The sequence below is a fragment of the Gallinula chloropus genome (assembly GCF_964237585.1).
Source record: "Gallinula chloropus genome assembly, contig: HAP1_SCAFFOLD_40, whole genome shotgun sequence".
Lineage (NCBI taxonomy): Eukaryota > Metazoa > Chordata > Aves > Gruiformes > Rallidae > Gallinula > Gallinula chloropus.
In genome coordinates, this window is record NW_028168731.1 from 1001338 (window position 1) to 1019077 (window position 17740).

Below are 17740 nucleotides of genomic sequence, written 5' to 3' on the forward strand. Positions count from 1 at the left end.
TGGGGGCCCCCTGGGGGCCCTTCAGGCCAGCTAGGTCTTTGTATCCTGGCTCCTTCGCTTTGGGAGCTGTTGCTGCAGTTGGGCATGTTGGCCGGAGAGTGCTTCTCGGGCCGCGATCTGCAACCTTGCATGTACCTCCCAGGTTCCCGGCCCAACGAAAGCCCCCAGACCCAAATTGAGAGGGGCTGCTTGGGGGCCCCCTGGGGGCCCTTCAGGCCAGCTAGGTCTTTGGGTCCTGGCTCCTTCGCTTTGGGAGCTGTTGCTGCAGTTGGGCATGTTGGGAGGAGAGTGCTTCTCGGGCCGCGAACTGCAACCTTGAAGGAATCTCCCAGGTTCCCAGTCCAACGAAAGCCCCCAGACCCAAATGGAGAGGGGCTGCTTGGGGCCCCCCTGGGGGCCCTTCAGGCCAGCTAGGTCTTTGTGTCCTGGCTCATTCGGTTTGGGAGCTGTTGCTGCAGTTGGGCATGTTGGCCGGAGAGTGCTTCTCGGGCCTCGAACTGCAACCTTGCAGGAATCTCCCAGGTTCCCGGCCCAACAAAAGCCCCCAGACCCAAATGGAGAGGGGCTGCTTGGGGGCCCCCTGGGGGCCCTTCAGGCCAGCTAGGTCTTTGGGTCCTGGCTCCTTCGGTTTGGGAGCTGTTGCTGCAGTTGGGCATGTTGGCCGGAGAGTGCTTCTCCGGCCGCGAACTGCAACCTTGCTGGTACCTCCCAGGTTCCCGGCCCAACTAAAGCCCCCAGACCCAAATGGAGAGGAGCTCCTTGGGGGCCCCCTGGGGGCCCTTCAGGCCAGCTAGGTCTTTGGGTCCTGGCTCCTTCGGTTTGGGAGCTGTTGCTGCAGTTGAGCATGTTGGCCGGAGAGTGCTTCTCGGGCCGCGAACTGCAACCTTGCAGGTACCTCTCAGGTATCCATGCCCAACGAAAGCCCCCAGACCCAAATTGAGAGGGGCTGCTTGGTGGCCCCCTGGGGGCCCTTCAGGCCAGCTAGGTCTTTGTGTCCTGGCTCCTTCGCCTTGGGAGCTGTTGCTGCAGTTGGGCATGTTGGCCGGAGAGTGCTTCTTGGGCCGCGAACTGCAAACTTGCAGGAGTCTCCCAGGTTCCCGGCCAAACGAAAGCCCCCAGACCCAAATGGAGAGGGGCTGCTTGGGGGCCCCCGGGGGCCCTTCAGGCCAGCTAGGTCTTTGGGTCCTGGCTCCTTCGCTTTGGGAGCTGTTGCTGCAGTTGGGCATGTTGGGCGGAGAGTGCTTCTCGGGCCGCGAACTGCAACCTTGCAGGATTCTCCCAGGTTCCCGGCCCAACGAAAGCCCCCAGACCCAAATGGAGAGGGGCTGCTTGGGGGCCCCCTGGGGGCCCTTCAGGCCAGCTAGGTCTTTGGGTCCTGGCTCCTTCGCTTTGGGAGCTGTTGCTGCAGTTGGGCATGTTGGCCGGAGAGTGCTTCTCGGGCCGCGAACTGCAACCTTGCAGGATTCTCCCAGGTTCCCGGCCCAACGAAAGCCTCCAGACCCAAATTGAGAGGGGCTGCTTGGTGGCCCCCTGGGGGCCCTTCAGGCCAGCTAGGTCTTTGTGTCCTGGCTCCTTCGCTTTGGGAGCTGTTGCTGCAGTTGGGCATGTTGGCCGGAGAGTGCTTCTTGGGCCGCGAACTGCAACCTTGCAGGATTCTCCCAGGTTCCCGGCCCAACGAAAGCCCCCAGACCCAAATTGAGAGGGGCTGCTTGGGGCCCCCCTGGGGGTACTTCAGGCCAGCTAGGTCTTTGGGTCCTGGCTCCTTCGGTTTGGGAGCTGTTGCTGCAGTTGGGCATGTTGGCCGGAGAGTGCTTCTCGGGCCGCGAACTGCAACCTTGCCGGAATCTCCCAGGTTCCATGCCCAACGAAAGCCCCCAGACCCAAATTGAGAGGGGCTGCTTGGGGGCCCCCTGGGGGCCCTTCAGGCCAGCTAGGTCTTTGGGTCCTGGCTCCTTCGCTTTGGGAGCTGTTGCTGCAGTTGGGCATGTTGGCCGGAGAGTGCTTCTCGGGCCGCGAACTGCAACCTTGCAGGTACCTCTCAGGTATCCATGCCCAACGAAAGCCCCCAGACCCAAATTGAGAGGGGCTGCTTGGGGGCCCCCTGGGGGCCCTTCAGGCCAGCTAGGTCTTTGGGTCCTGGCTCCTTCGGTTTGGGAGCTGTTGCTGCAGTTGGGCATGTTGGCCGGAGAGTGCTTCTCGGGCCGCGAACTGTAACTTTGCAGGTACCTCTCAGGTATCCATGCCCAACGAAAGCCCCCAGACCCAAATGGAGAGGGGCTGCTTGGGGGACCCCTGGGGGCCCTTCAGGCCAGCTAGGTCTTTGGGTCCTGGCTCCTTCGGTTTGGGAGCTGTTGCTGCAGTTGGGCATGTTGGCCGGAGAGTGCTTCTCGGGCTGCGAACTGCAACCTTGCAGGTACCTCCCAGGTTCCCGGCCCAACAAAAGCCCCCAGACCCAAATGGAGAGGGGCTGCTTGGGGGCCCCCTGGGGGCCCTTCAGGCCAGCTAGGTCTTTGGGTCCTGGCTCCTTCGCTTTGGGAGCTGTTGCTGCAGTTGGGCATGTTGGGCGGAGAGTGCTTCTCGGGCCGCGAACTGCAACCTTGAAGGAATCTCCCAGGTTCCCGGCCCAACGAAAGCCCCCAGACCCAAATTGAGAGGAGCTCCTTGGGGGCCCCCTGGGGGCCCTTCAGGCCAGCTAGGTCTTTGTGTCCTGGCTCATTCGGTTTGGGAGCTGTTGCTGCAGTTGGGCATGTTGGCCGGAGAGTGCTTCTCGGGCCTCGAACTGCAACCTTGCAGGAATCTCCCAGGTTCCCGGCCCAACAAAAGCCCCCAGACCCAAATGGAGAGGGGCTGCTTGGGGGCCCCCTGGGGGCCCTTCAGGCCAGCTAGGTCTTTGGGTCCTGGCTCCTTCGCTTTGGGAGCTGTTGCTGCAGTTGGGCATGTTGGCCGGAGAGTGCTTCTCCGGCCGCGAACTGCAACCTTGCAGGAATCTCCCAGGTTCCATGCCCAACGAAAGCCCCCAGACCCAAATGGAGAGGGGCTGCTTGGTGGCCTTCTGGGGGCCCTTCAGGCCAGCTAGGTCTTTGGGTCCTGGCTCCTTCGGTTTGGGAGCTGTTGCTGGATATTGGGCATGTTGGCCGGAGAGTGCTTCTCGGGCCGCGAACTGCAACCTTGCTGGTATCTCCCAGGTTCTCAGCCTAAAGAAAGCCCCCAGACCCAAACGGAGGAGGGCTGCTTGGGGGCCCCCTGGGGGCCCTTCAGGCCAGCTAGGTCTTTGGGTCCTGGCTCCTTCGCTTTGGGAGCTGTTGCTGCAGTTGGGCATGTTGGGCGGAGAGTGCTTCTCGGGCCGCGAACTGCAACCTTGCAGGAATCTCCCAGGTTCCCAGCCCAACGAAAGCCCCCAGACCCAAATTGAGAGGGGCTGCTTGGGCCCCCCTGGGGGCCCTTCAGGCCAGCTAGGTCTTTGGGTCCTGGCTCCTTCGGTTTGGGAGCTGTTGCTGCAGTTGGGCATGTTGGCCGGAGAGTGCTTCTCGGGCTGCGAACTGCAACCTTGAAGGAATCTCCCAGGTTCCCGGCCCAACGAAAGCCCCCAGACCCAAATTGAGAGGGGCTGCTTGGGGGCCCCCTGGGGGCCCTTCAGGCCAGCTAGGTCTTTGTATCCTGGCTCATTCGGTTTGGGAGCTGTTGCTGCAGTTGGGCATGTTGGCCGGAGAGTGCTTCTCGGGCCTCGAACTGCAACCTTGCAGGAATCTCCTAGGTTCCATGCCCAACAAAAGCCCCCAGACCCAAATGGAGAGGGGCTGCTTGGGGGCCCCCTGGGGGCCCTTCAGGCCAGCTAGGTCTTTGGGTCCTGGCTCCTTCGCTTTGGGAGCTGTTGCTGCAGTTGGGCATGTTGGCCGGAGAGTGCTTCTCGGGCCGCGAACTGCAACCTTGCTGGTACCTCCCAGGTTCCCGGCCCAACTAAAGCCCCCAGACCCAAATGGAGAGGAGCTCCTTGGGGGCCCCCTGGGGGCCCTTCAGGCCAGCTAGGTCTTTGGGTCCTGGCTCCTTCGCTTTGGGAGCTGTTGCTGCAGTTGAGCATGTTGGCCGGAGAGTGCTTCTCGGGCCGCGAACTGCAACCTTGCAGGTACCTCTCAGGTATACATGCCCAAAGAAAGCCCCCAGACCCAAATGGAGAGGGGCTGCTTGGGGGCCCCCTGGGGGCCCTTCAGGCCAGCTAGGTCTTTGGGTCCTGGCTCCTTCGCTTTGGGAGCTGTTGCTGCAGTTGGGCATGTGGGCCGGAGAGTGCTTCTCGGGCCGCGAACTGCAACCTTGCAGGATTCTCCCAGGTTCCCGGCCCAACGAAAGCCCCCAGACCCAAATTGAGAGGGGCTGCTTGGGGCACACCTGGGGGCCCTTCAGGCCAGCTAGGTCTTTGGGTCCTGGCTCCTTCGGTTTGGGAGCTGTTGCTGCAGTTGGGCATGTTGGCCGGAGAGTGCTTCTCGGGCCGCGAACTGCAACCTTGCAGGAATCTCCCAGGTTCCATGCCCAACGAAAGCCCCCAGACCCAAATGGAGAGGGGCTGCTTGGGGGCCCCCTGGTGGCCCTTCAGGCCAGCTAGGTCTTTGGGTCCTGGCTCCTTCGGTTTGGGAACTGTTGCTGCAGTTGGGCATGTTGGCCGGAGAGTGCTCCTCGGGCCGCGAACTGCAACCTTGCATGAATCTCCCAGGTTCCCAGCCCAACGAAAGCCCCCAGACCCAAATGGAGAGGGGCTGCTTGGGGGCCCCCTGGGGGCCCTTCAGGCCAGCTAGGTCTTTGGGTCCTGGCTCCTTCGCTTTGGGAGCTGTTGCTGGATATTGGGCATGTTGGCCAGAGAGAGCTTCTCGGTCCGCGAACTGCAACCTTCCTGGTATCTCCCAGGTTCTCAGCCTAAAGAAAGCCCCCAGACCCAAATGGAGAGGGGCTGCTTGTGGGCCCCCTGGGGGCCCTTCAGGCCAGCTAGGTCTTTGGGTCCTGGCTCCTTCGCTTTGGGAGCTGTTGCTGGATATTGGGCATGTTGGCCGGAGAGTGCTTCTCGGGCCGCGAACTGCAACCTTGCAGGTACCTCCCAGGTTCCCGGCCCAACGAAAGCCCCCAGACCCAAATGGAGAGGGGCTGCTTGGGGGCCCCCTGGGGGCCCTTCAGGCCAGCTAGGTCTTTGGGTCCTGGCTCCTTCGGTTTGGGAGCTGTTGCTGCAGTTGGGCATGTTGGCCGGAGAGTGCTTCTCGGGCCGCGAACTGCAACCTCGCAGGAATCTCCCAGGTACCCGGCCCAACAAAAGCCCCCAGACCCAAATTGAGAGGGGCTGCTTGGGGGCCCCCTGGGGGCCCTTCAGGCCAGCTAGGTCTTTGGGTCCTGGCTCCTTCGGTTTGGGAGCTGTTGCTGCAGTTGAGCATGTTGGCCGGAGAGTGCTTCTCGGGCCGCGAACTGTAACCTTGCAGGTACCTCTCAGGTATCCATGCCCAACGAAAGCCCCCAGACCCAAATTGAGAGGGGCTGCTTGGTGGACCCCTGGGGGCCCTTCAGGCCAGCTAGGTCTTTGTGTCCTGGCTCCTTCGCTTTGGGAGCTGTTGCTGCAGTTGTGCATGTTGGCCGGAGAGTGCTTCTCGGGCCGCGAACTGCAACCTTGCAGGATTCTCCCAGGTTCCCGGCCCAACGAAAGCCCCCAGACCCAAATGGAGAGGGGCTGCTTGGGGGCCCCCTGGGGGCCCTTCAGGCCAGCTAGGTCTTTGGGTCCTGGCTCCTTCGCTTTGGGAGCTGTTGCTGCAGTTGGGCATGTTGGCCGGAGAGTGCTTCTCGGGCCGCGAACTGCAACCTTGCAGGATTCTCCCAGGTTCCCGGCCCAACGAAAGCCCCCAGACCCAAATTGAGAGGGGCTGCTTGGGGGCCCCCTGGGGGCCCTTCAGGCCAGCTAGGTCTTTGGGTCCTGGCTCCTTCGGTTTGGGAGCTGTTGCTGCAGTTGGGCATGTTGGCCGGAGAGTGCTTCTCGGGCCGCGAACTGCAACCTTGCAGGAATCTCCAAGGTTCCCGGCCCAACGAAAGCCCCCAGACCCAAATTGAGAGGGGCTGCTTGGGGGCCCCCTGGGGGCCCTTCAGGCCAGCTAGGTCTTTGGGTCCTGGCTCCTTCGGTTTGGGAGCTGTTGCTGCAGTTGGGCATGTTGGCCGGAGAGTGCTTCTCCGGCCGCGAACTGCAACCTTGCAGGAACCTCCCAGGTTCCCGGCCCAACAAAAGCCCCCAGACCCAAATGGAGAGGGGCTGCTTGGGGGCCCCCTGGGGGCCCTTCAGGCCAGCTAGGTCTTTGGGTCCTGGCTCCTTCGCTTTGGGAGCTGTTGCTGGATATTGGGCATGTTGGCCGGAGAGTGCTTCTCGGGCCGCGAAATGTAACCTTGCAGGATTCTCCCAGGTTCCCGGCTCAACGAAAGCCCCCAGACCCAAATTGAGAGGGGCTGCTTGGGGGCCCCCTGGGGGCCCTTCAGGCCAGCTAGGTCTTTGGGTCCTGGCTCCTTCGGTTTGGGAGCTGTTGCTGCAGTTGGGCATGTTGGCCGGAGAGTGCTTCTCGGGCCGCGAACTGCAACCTTGCAGGATTCTCCCAGGTTCCCGGCCCAACGAAAGCCCCCAGACCCAAATGGAGAGGGGCTGCTTGGGGCCCCCCTGGGGGCCCTTCAGGCCAGCTTGGTCTTTGGGTCCTGGCTCCTTCGGTTTGGGAGCTGTTGCTGCAGTTGGGCATGTTGGCCGGAGAGTGCTTCTCGGGCCGCGAACTGCAACCTTGCAGGAATCTCCCAGGTTCCATGCTCAACGAAAGCCCCCAGACCCAAATTGAGAGGGGCTGCTTGGGGGCCCCCTGGGGGCCCTTCAGGCCAGCTAGGTCTTTGGGTCCTGGCTCCTTCGGTTTGGGAGCTGTTGCTGCAGTTGGGCATGTTGGCCGGAGAGTGCTTCTCGGGCCGCGAACTGCAACCTTGCATGAATCTCCCAGGTTCCCGGCCCAACGAAAGCCCCCAGACCCAAATTGAGAGGGGCTGCTTGGGGGCCCCCTGGGGGCCCTTCAGGCCAGCTAGGTCTTTGGGTCCTGGCTCCTTCGGTTTGGGAGCTGTTGCTGCAGTTGGGCATGTTGGCCGGAGAGTGCTTCTCGGGCCGCGAAATTTAACCTTGCAGGTAAACCTCAGGTATCCATGCCCAACGAAAGCCCCCAGACCCAAATTGAGAGGGGCTGCTTGGTGGCCCCCTGGGGGCCCTTCAGGCCAGCTAGGTCTTTGGGTCCTGGCTCCTTCGCTTTGGGAGCTGTTGCTGCAGTTGGGCATGTTGGCCGGAGAGTGCTTCTCGGGCCGCGATCTGAAACCTTGCAGGTACCTCCCAGGTTCCCGGCCCAACGAAAGCCCCCAGACCCAAATGGAGAGGGGCTGCTTGGTGGCCCCCTGGGGGCCCTTCAGGCCAGCTAGGTCTTTGTGTCCTGGCTCCTTCGCTTTGGGAGCTGTTGCTGCAGTTGGGCATGTTGGCCGGAGAGTGCTTCTTGGGCCGCGAACTGCAACCTTGCAGGATTCTCCCAGGTTCCCGGCCAAACGAAAGCCCCCAGACCCAAATGGAGAGGGGCTGCTTGAGGGCCCCCGGGGGCCCTTCAGGCCAGCTAGGTCTTTGGGTCCTGGCTCCTTCGCTTTGGGAGCTGTTGCTGCAGTTGGGCATGTTGGCCGGAGAGTGCTTCTCGGGCCGCGAACTGCAACCTTGCAGGATTCTCCCAGGTTCCCGGCCCAACGAAAGCCCCCAGACCCAAATGGAGAGGGGCTGCTTGGGGGCCCCCTGGGGGCCCTTCAGGCCAGCTAGGTCTTTGGGTCCTGGCTCCTTCGGTTTGGGAGCTGTTGCTGCAGTTGGGCATGTTGGCCGGAGAGTGCTTCTCGGGCCGCGATCTGCAACCTTGCAGGATTCTCCCAGGTTCCCGGCCCAACGAAAGCCTCCAGACCCAAATTGAGAGGGGCTGCTTTGTGGCCATCTGGGGGACCTTCAGGCCAGCTAGGTCTTTGTGTCCTGGCTCCTTCGCTTTGGGAGCTGTTGCTGCAGTTGGGCATGTTGGCCGGAGAGTGCTTCTTGGGCCGCGAACTGCAACCTTGCAGGATTCTCCCAGGTTCCCGGCCCAACGAAAGCCCCCAGACCCAAATTGAGAGGGGCTGCTTGGGGCCCCCCTGGGGGTACTTCAGGCCAGCTAGGTCTTTGGGTCCTGGCTCCTTCGGTTTGGGAGCTGTTGCTGCAGTTGGGCATGTTGGGCGGAGAGTGCTTCTCGGGCCGCGAACTGCAACCTTGCCGGAATCTCCCAGGTTCCATGCCCAACGAAAGCCCCCAGACCCAAATTGAGAGGGGCTGCTTGGGGGCCCCCTGGGGGCCCTTCAGGCCAGCTAGGTCTTTGGGTCCTGGCTCCTTCGCTTTGGGAGCTGTTGCTGCAGTTGGGCATGTTGGCCGGAGAGTGCTTCTCGGGCCGCGAACTGCAACCTTGCAGGAATCTCCCAGGTTCCCGGACCAACGAAAGCCCCCAGACCCAAATTGAGAGGGGCTGCTTGGGGGCCCCCTGGGGGCCCTTCAGGCCAGCTAGGTCTTTGGGTCCTGGCTCCTTCGCTTTGGGAGCTGTTGCTGCAGTTGGGCATGTTGGCCGGAGAGTGCTTCTTGGGCCGCGAACTGTAACTTTGCAGGTACCTCTCAGGTATCCATGCCCAACGAAAGCCCCCAGACCCAAATGGAGAGGGGCTGCTTGGTGGCCCCCTGGGGGCCCTTCAGGCCAGCTAGGTCTTTGGGTCCTGGCTCCTTCGGTTTGGGAGCTGTTGCTGCAGTTGGGCATGTTGGCCGGAGAGTGCTTCTCGGGCTGCGAACTGCAACCTTGCAGGTACCTCCCAGGTTCCCGGCCCAACAAAAGCCCCCAGACCCAAATGGAGAGGGGCTGCTTGGGGGCCCCCTGGGGGCCCTTCAGGCCAGCTAGGTCTTTGGGTCCTGGCTCCTTCGCTTTGGGAGCTGTTGCTGCAGTTGGGCATGTTGGGCGGAGAGTGCTTCTCGGGCCGCGAACTGCAACCTTGAAGGAATCTCCCAGGTTCCCGGCCCAACGAAAGCCCCCAGACCCAAATTGAGAGGAGCTCCTTGGGGGCCCCCTGGGGGCACTTCAAACCAGCTAGGTCTTTGTGTCCTGGCTCATTCGGTTTGGGAGCTGTTGCTGCAGTTGGGCATGTTGGCCGGAGAGTGCTTCTCGGGCCTCGAACTGCAACCTTGCAGGAATCTTCCAGGTTCCCGGCCCAACAAAAGCCCCCAGACCCAAATGGAGAGGGGCTGCTTGGGGGCCCCCTGGGGGCCCTTCAGGCCAGCTAGGTCTTTGGGTCCTGGCTCCTTCGCTTTGGGAGCTGTTGCTGCAGTTGGGCATGTTGGCCGGAGAGTGCTTCTCCGGCCGCGAACTGCAACCTTGCAGGAATCTCCCAGGTTCCATGCCCAACGAAAGCCCCCAGACCCAAATGGAGAGGGGCTGCTTGGTGGCCTTCTGGGGGCCCTTCAGGCCAGCTAGGTCTTTGGGTCCTGGCTCCTTCGGTTTGGGAGCTGTTGCTGGATATTGGGCATGTTGGCCGGAGAGTGCTTCTCGGGCCGCGAACTGCAACCTTGCTGGTATCTCCCAGGTTCTCAGCCTAAAGAAAGCCCCCAGACCCAAATGGAGAGGGGCTGCTTGGGGCCCCCCTGGGGGCCCTTCAGGCCAGCTAGGTCTTTGGGTCCTGGCTCCTTCGGTTTGGGAGCTGTTGCTGCAGTTGGGCATGTTGGGCGGAGAGTGCTTCTTGGGCCGCGAACTGCAACCTTGCAGGAATCTCCCAGGTTCCCAGCCCAACGAAAGCCCCCAGACCCAAATTGAGAGGGGCTGCTTGGGGCCCCCTGGGGGCACTTCAGGCCAGGTAGGTCTTTGTGTCCTGGCTCCTTCGGTTTGGGAGCTGTTGCTGCAGTTGGGCATGTTGGCCGGAGAGTGCTTCTCGGGCTGCGAACTGCAACCTTGAAGGAATCTCCCAGGTTCCCGGCCCAACGAAAGCCCCCAGACCCAAATTGAGAGGGGCTGCTTGGGGGCCCCCTGGGGGCCCTTCAGGCCAGCTAGGTCTTTGTATCCTGGCTCATTCGGTTTGGGAGCTGTTGCTGCAGTTGGGCATGTTGGCCGGAGAGTGCTTCTCGGGCCTCGAACTGCAACCTTGCAGGAATCTCCTAGGTTCCATGCCCAACAAAAGCCCCCAGACCCAAATGGAGAGGGGCTGCTTGGGGGCCCCCTGGGGGCCCTTCAGGCCAGCTAGGTCTTTGGGTCCTGGCTCCTTCGCTTTGGGAGCTGTTGCTGCAGTTGGGCATGTTGGCCGGAGAGTGCTTCTCGGGCCGCGAACTGCAACCTTGCTGGTACCTCCCAGGTTCCCGGCCCAACTAAAGCCCCCAGACCCAAATGGAGAGGAGCTCCTTGGGGGCCCCCTGGGGGCCCTTCAGGCCAGCTAGGTCTTTGGGTCCTGGCTCCTTCGCTTTGGGAGCTGTTGCTGCAGTTGAGCATGTTGGCCGGAGAGTGCTTCTCGGGCCGCGAACTGCAACCTTGCAGGTACCTCTCAGGTATACATGCCCAACGAAAGCCCCCAGACCCAAATGGAGAGGGGCTGCTTGGGGGCCCCCTGGGGGCCCTTCAGGCCAGCTAGGTCTTTGGGTCCTGGCTCCTTCGGTTTGGGAGCTGTTGCTGCAGTTGGGCATGTTGGCCGGAGAGTGCTTCTCGGGCCGCGAACTGCAACCTTGCAGGATTCTCCCAGGTTTCCGGCCCAACGAAAGCCCCCAGACCCAAATTGAGAGGGGCTGCTTGGGGGCCCCCTGGGGGCCCTTCAGGCCAGCTAGGTCTTTGGGTCCTGGCTCCTTCGGTTTGGGAGCTGTTGCTGCAGTTGGGCATGTTGGCCAGAGAGTGCTTCTCGGGCCGCGAACTGCAACCTTGCAGGATTCTCCCAGGTTCCCGGCCCAACGAAAGCCCCCAGACCCAAATGGAGAGGGGCTGCTTGGGGCCCCCCTGGGGGCCCTTCAGGCCAGCTAGGTCTTTGGGTCCTGGCTCCTTCGGTTTGGGAGCTGTTGCTGCAGTTGGGCATGTTGGCCGGAGAGTGCTTCTCGGGCCACGAACTGCAACCTTGCAGGAATCTCCCAGGTTCCCGGCCCAACGAAAGCCCCCAGACCCAAATTGAGAGGGGCTGCTTGGGGGCCCCCTGGGGGCCCTTCAGGCCAGCTAGGTCTTTGGGTCCTGGCTCCTTCGCTTTGGGAGCTGTTGCTGCAGTTGGGCATGTTGGCCGGAGAGTGCTTCTCGGGCCGCGAACTGCAACCTTGCATGAATCTCCCAGGTTCCCGGACCAACGAAAGCCCCCAGACCCAAATTGAGAGGGGCTGCTTGGGGGCCCCCTGGGGGCCCTTCAGGCCAGCTAGGTCTTTGGGTCCTGGCTCCTTCGGTTTGGGAGCTGTTGCTGCAGTTGGGCATGTTGGCCGGAGAGTGCTTCTCGGGCCGCGAACTGTAACCTTGCAGGTACCTCTCAGGTATCCATGCCCAACGAAAGCCCCCAGACCCAAATGGAGAGGGGCTGCTTGGGGGCCCCCTGGGGGCCCTTCAGGCCAGCTAGGTCTTTGGGTCCTGGCTCCTTCGCTTTGGGAGCTGTTGCTGCAGTTGGGCATGTTGGCCGGAGAGTGCTTCTCGGGCCGCGAACTGCAACCTTGCAGGTACCTCCCAGGTTCCCGGCCCAACGAAAGCCCCCAGACCCAAATGGAGAGGGGCTGCTTGAGGCCCCCCTGGGGGCCCTTCAGGCCAGCTAGGTCTTTGGGTCCTGGCTCCTTCGGTTTGGGAGCTGTTGCTGCAGTTGGGCATGTTGGCCGGAGAGTGCTTCTCGGGCCGCGAACTGCAACCTTGCATGAATCTCCCAGGTTCCCGGCCCAACGAAAGCCCCCAGACCCAAATTGAGAGGGGCTGCTTGGGGGCCCCCTGGGGGCCCTTCAGGCCAGCTAGGTCTTTGTGTCCTGGCTCCTTCGGTTTGGGAGCTGTTGCTGCAGTTGGGCATGTTGGCCGGAGAGTGCTTCTCGGGCCGCGAACTGCAACCGTGCATGAATCTCCCAGGTTCCCGGCCCAACGAAAGCCCCCAGACCCAAATTGAGAGGGGCTGCTTGGTGGCCCCCTGGGGGCCCTTCAGGCCAGCTAGGTCTTTGGGTCCTGGCTCCTTCGGTTTGGGAGCTGTTGCTGCAGTTGGGCATGTTGGCCGGAGAGTGCTTCTCGGGCCGCGAACTGCAACCTTGCAGGTACCTCTCAGGTATCCATGCCGAACGAAAGCCCCCAGACCCAAATTGAGAGGGGCTGCTTGGGGGCCCCCTGGGGGCCCTTCAGGCCAGCTAGGTCTTTGTGTCCTGGCTCCTTCGATTTGGGAGCTGTTGCTGCAGTTGGGCATGTTGGCCGGAGAGTGCTTCTCGGGCCGCGAACTGCAACCTTGCATGAATCTCCCAGGTTCCCGGCCCAACGAAAGCCCCCAGACCCAAATTGAGAGGGGCTGCTTGGGGGCCCCCTGGGGGCCCTTCAGGCCAGCTAGGTCTTTGGGTCCTGGCTCCTTCGGTTTGGGAGCTGTTGCTGCAGTTGGGCATGTTGGCCGGAGAGTGCTTCTCGGGCCGCGAACTGCAACCTTGCAGGTACCTCTCAGGTATCCATGCCCAACGAAAGCCCCCAGACCCAAATTGAGAGGGGCTGCTTGGTGGCCCCCTGGGGGCCCTTCAGGCCAGCTAGGTCTTTGGGTCCTGGCTCCTTCGCTTTGGGAGCTGTTGCTGCAGTTGGGCATGTTGGCCGGAGAGTGCTTCTCGGGCCGCGAACTGCAACCTTGAAGGAATCTCCCAGGTTCCCGGCCCAACCAAAGCCCCCAGACCCAAATGGAGAGGGGCTGCTTGGGGGCCCCCTGGGGGCCCTTCAGGCCAGCTAGGTCTTTGTGTCCTGGCTCATTCGGTTTGGGAGCTGTTGCTGCAGTTGGGCATGTTGGCCGGAGAGTGCTTCTCGGGCCTCGAACTGCAACCTTGCAGGAATCTCCCAGGTTCCCGGCCCAACAAAAGCCCCCAGACCCAAATGGAGAGGGGCTGCTTGGGGGCCCCCTGGGGGCCCTTCAGGCCAGCTAGGTCTTTGGGTCCTGGCTCCTTCGGTTTGGGAGCTGTTGCTGCAGTTGGGCATGTTGGCCGGAGAGTGCTTCTCGGGCCGCGAACTGCAACCTTGCAGGTATCTCCCAGGTTCCCGGCCCAACGAAAGCCCCCAGACCCAAATGGAGAGGGGCTGCTTGGGGGCCCCCTGGGGGCCCTTCAGGCCAGCTAGGTCTTTGGGTCCTGGCTCCTTCGCTTTGGGAGCTGTTGCTGCAGTTGGGCATGTTGGCCGGAGAGTGCTTCTCCGGCCGCGAACTGCAACCTTGCAGGAATCTCCCAGGTTCCCGGCCCAACGAAAGCCCCCAGACCCAAATTGAGAGGGGCTGCTTGGGGGCCCCCTGGGGGCCCTTCAGGCCAGCTAGGTCTTTGGGTCCTGGCTCCTTCGGTTTGGGAGCTGTTGCTGCAGTTGGGCATGTTGGCCGGAGAGTGCTTCTCGGGCCGCGAACTGCAACCTTGCAGGTACCTCCCAGGTTCCCGGCCCAACGAAAGCCCCCAGACCCAAATTGAGAGGGGCTGCTTGGGGGCCCCCTGGGGGCCCTTCAGGCCAGCTAGGTCTTTGGGTCCTGGCTCCTTCGCTTTGGGAGCTGTTGCTGAAGTTGGGCATGTTGGCCGGAGAGTGCTTCTCGGGCCGCGAACTGCAACCTTGCAGGATTATCCCAGGTTCCCGGCCCAATGAAAGCACCCAGACCCAAATGGAGAGGGGCTGCTTGGGGGCCCCCTGGGGGCCCTTCAGGCCAGCTAGGTCTTTGGGTCCTGGCTCCTTCGGTTTGGGAGCTGTTGCTGCAGTTGGGCATGTTGGCCGGAGAGTGCTTCTCGGGCCGCGAACTGCAACCTTGCAGGATTCACCCAGGTTCCCGGCCCAACGAAATCCCCCAGACCCAAATTGAGAGGGGCTGCTTGGGGGCCCCCTGGGGGCCCTTCAGGCCAGCTAGGTCTTTGGGTCCTGGCTCCTTCGGTTTGGGAGCTGTTGCTGCAGTTGGGCATGTTGGCCGGAGAGTGCTTCTCGGGCCGCGAACTGCAACCTTGCAGGATTCTCCCAGGTTCCCGGCCCAACGAAAGCCCCCAGACCCAAATGGAGAGGGGCTGCTTGGGGCCCCCCTGGGGGCACTTCAGGCCAGCTAGGTCTTTGGGTCCTGGCTCCTTCGCTTTGGGAGCTGTTGCTGCAGTTGGGCATGTTGGCCGGAGAGTGCTTCTCGGGCCGCGAACTGCAACCTTGCAGGAATCTCCCAGGTTCCCGGCCCAACGAAAGCCCCCAGACCCAAATTGAGAGGGGCTGCTTGGGGGCCCCCTGGGGGCCCTTCAGGCCAGCTAGCTCTTTGGGTCCTGGCTCCTTCGCTTTGGGAGCTGTTGCTGCAGTTGGGCATGTTGGCCGGAGAGTGCTTCTCGGGCCGCGAACTGTAACCTTGCAGGTACCTCTCAGGTATCCATGCCCAACTAAAGCCCCCAGACCCAAATTGAGAGGGGCTGCTTGGGGGCCCCCTGGGGGCCCTTCAGGCCAGCTAGGTCTTTGGGTCCTGGCTCCTTCGGTTTGGGAGCTGTTGCTGCAGTTGGGCATGTTGGCCGGAGAGTGCTTCTCGGGCCGCGAACTGCAACCTTGCAGGTACCTCCCAGGTTCCCGGCCCAACGAAAGCCCCCAGACCCAAATGGAGAGGGGCTGCTTGGGGGCCCCCTGGGGGCCCTTCAGGCCAGCTAGGTCTTTGGGTCCTGGCTCCTTCGCTTTGGGAGCTGTTGCTGCAGTTGGGCATGTTGGCCGGAGAGTGCTTCTCCGGCTGCGAACTGCAACCTTGAAGGAATCTCCCAGGTTCCCGGCCCAACGAAAGCCCCCAGACCCAAATTGAGAGGGGCTGCTTGGGGGCCCCCTGGGGGCCCTTCAGGCCAGCTAGGTCTTTGGGTCCTGGCTCCTTCGGTTTGGGAGCTGTTGCTGCAGTTGAGCATGTTGGCCGGAGAGTGCTTCTCGGGCCGCGAACTGCAACCTTGCAGGTACCTCCCAGGTTCCCGGCCCAACGAAAGCCCCCAGACCCAAATTGAGAGGGGCTGCTTGGGGGCCCCCTGGGGGCCCTTCAGGCCAGCTAGGTCTTTGTGTCCTGGCTCCTTCGCTTTGGGAGCTGTTGCTGCAGTTGGGCATGTTGGCCGGAGAGTGCTTCTCGGGCCGCGAACTGCAACCTTGCAGGATTCTCCCAGGTTCCCGGCCCAACGAAAGCCCCCAGACCCAAATGGAGAGGGGCTGCTTGGGGGACCCCTGGGGGCCCTTCAGGCCAGCTAGGTCTTTGGGTCCTGGCTCCTTCGGTTTGGGAGCTGTTGCTGCAGTTGGGCATGTTGGCCGGAGAGTGCTTCTCGGGCCGCGAACTGCAACCTTGCAGGATTCTCCCAGGTTCCCGGCCCAACGAAACCCCCAGACCCAAATGGAGAGGGGCTGCTTGGGGCCCCCCTGGGGGCCCTTCAGGCCAGCTAGGTCTTTGGGTCCTGGCTCCTTCGGTTTGGGAGCTGTTGCTGCAGTTGGGCATGTTGGCCGGAGAGTGCTTCTCGGGCCGCGAACTGCAACCTTGCAGGAATCTCCCAGGTTCCCGGCCCAACGAAAGCCCCCAGACCCAAATTGAGAGGGGCTGCTTGGGGGCCCCCTGGGGGCCCTTCAGGCCAGCTAGGTCTTTGGGTCCTGGCTCCTTCGCTTTGGGAGCTGTTGCTGCAGTTGGGCATGTTGGCCGGAGAGTGCTTCTCGGGCCGCGAACTGCAACCTTGCAGGAATCTCCCAGGTTCCCGGCCCAACGAAAGCCCCCAGACCCAAATTGAGAGGGGCTGCTTGGGGGCCCCCTGGGGGCCCTTCAGGCCAGCTAGGTCTTTGGGTCCTGGCTCCTTCGGTTTGGGAGCTGTTGCTGCAGTTGGGCATGTTGGCCGGAGAGTGCTTCTCGGGCCGCGAACTGTAACCTTGCAGGTACCTCTCAGGTATCCATGCCCAACGAAAGCCCCCAGACCCAAATGGAGAGGGGCTGCTTGGGGGCCCCCTGGGGGCCCTTCAGGCCAGCTAGGTCTTTGGGTCCTGGCTCCTTCGCTTTGGGAGCTGTTGCTGCAGTTGAGCATGTTGGCCGGAGAGTGCTTCTCGGGCCGCGAACTGCAACCTTGCAGGTACCTCCCAGGTTCCCGGCCCAACGAAAGCCCCCAGACCCAAATTGAGAGGGGCTGCTTGGGGGCCCCCTGGGGGCCCTTCAGGCCAGCTAGGTCTTTGTGTCCTGGCTCCTTCGCTTTGGGAGCTGTTGCTGCAGTTGGGCATGTTGGCCGGAGAGTGCTTCTCGGGCCGCGAACTGCAACCTTGCAGGATTCTCCCAGGTTCCCGGCCTAACGAAAGCCCCCAGACCCAAATTGAGAGGGGCTGCTTGGGGGCCCCCTGGGGGCCCTTCAGGCCAGCTAGGTCTTTGGGTCCTGGCTCCTTCGGTTTGGGAGCTGTTGCTGCAGTTGGGCATGTTGGCCGGAGAGTGCTTCTCGGGCCGCGAACTGCAACCTTGCAGGATTCTCCCAGGTTCCCGGCCCAACGAAAGCCCCCAGACCCAAATGGAGAGGGGCTGCTTGGGGGCCCCCTGGGGGCCCTTCAGGCCAGCTAGGTCTTTGGGTCCTGGCTCCTTCGCTTTGGGAGCTGTTGCTGCAGTTGGGCATGTTGGCCGGAGAGTGCTTCTCGGGCCGCGAACTGCAACCTTGCAGGAATCTCCCAGGTTCCCGGCCCAACGAAAGCCCCCAGACCCAAATTGAGAGGGGCTGCTTGGTGGCCTTCTGGGGGCCCTTCAGGCCAGCTAGCTCTTTGGGTCCTGGCTCCTTCGCTTTGGGAGCTGTTGCTGCAGTTGGGCATGTTGGCCGGAGAGTGCTTCTCGGGCCGCGAACTGCAACCTTGCAGGAATCTCCCAGGTTCCCGGCCCAACGAAAGCCCCCAGACCCAAATTGAGAGGGGCTGCTTGGGGGCCCCATGGGGGCCCTTCAGGCCAGCTAGGTCTTTGGGTCCTGGCTCCTTCGCTTTGGGAGCTGTTGCTGCAGTTGGGCATGTTGGCCGGAGAGTGCTTCTCGGGCCGCGAACTGCAACCTTGCAGGTACCTCTCAGGTATCCATGCCCAACGAAAGCCCCCAGACCCAAATGGAGAGGGGCTGCTTGGGGGCCCCCTGGGGGCCCTTCAGGCCAGCTAGGTCTTTGGGTCCTGGCTCCTTCGGTTTGGGAGCTGTTGCTGCAGTTGGGCATGTTGGCCGGAGAGTGCTTCTCGGGCCGCGAACTGCAACCTTGCAGGATTCTCCCAGGTTCCCGGCCCAACGAAAGCCCCCAGACCCAAATGGAGAGGGGCTGCTTGGGGCCCCCCTGGGGGCCCTTCAGGCCAGCTAGGTCTTTGGGTCCTGGCTCCTTCGGTTTGGGAGCTGTTGCTGCAGTTGGGCATGTTGGCCGGAGAGTGCTTCTCGGGCCGCGAACTGCAACCTTGCATGAATCTCCCAGGTTCCCGGCCCAACGAAAGCCCCCAGACCCAAATTGAGAGGGGCTGCTTGGGGGCCCCCTGGGGGCCCTTCAGGCCAGCTAGGTCTTTGGGTCCTGGCTCCTTC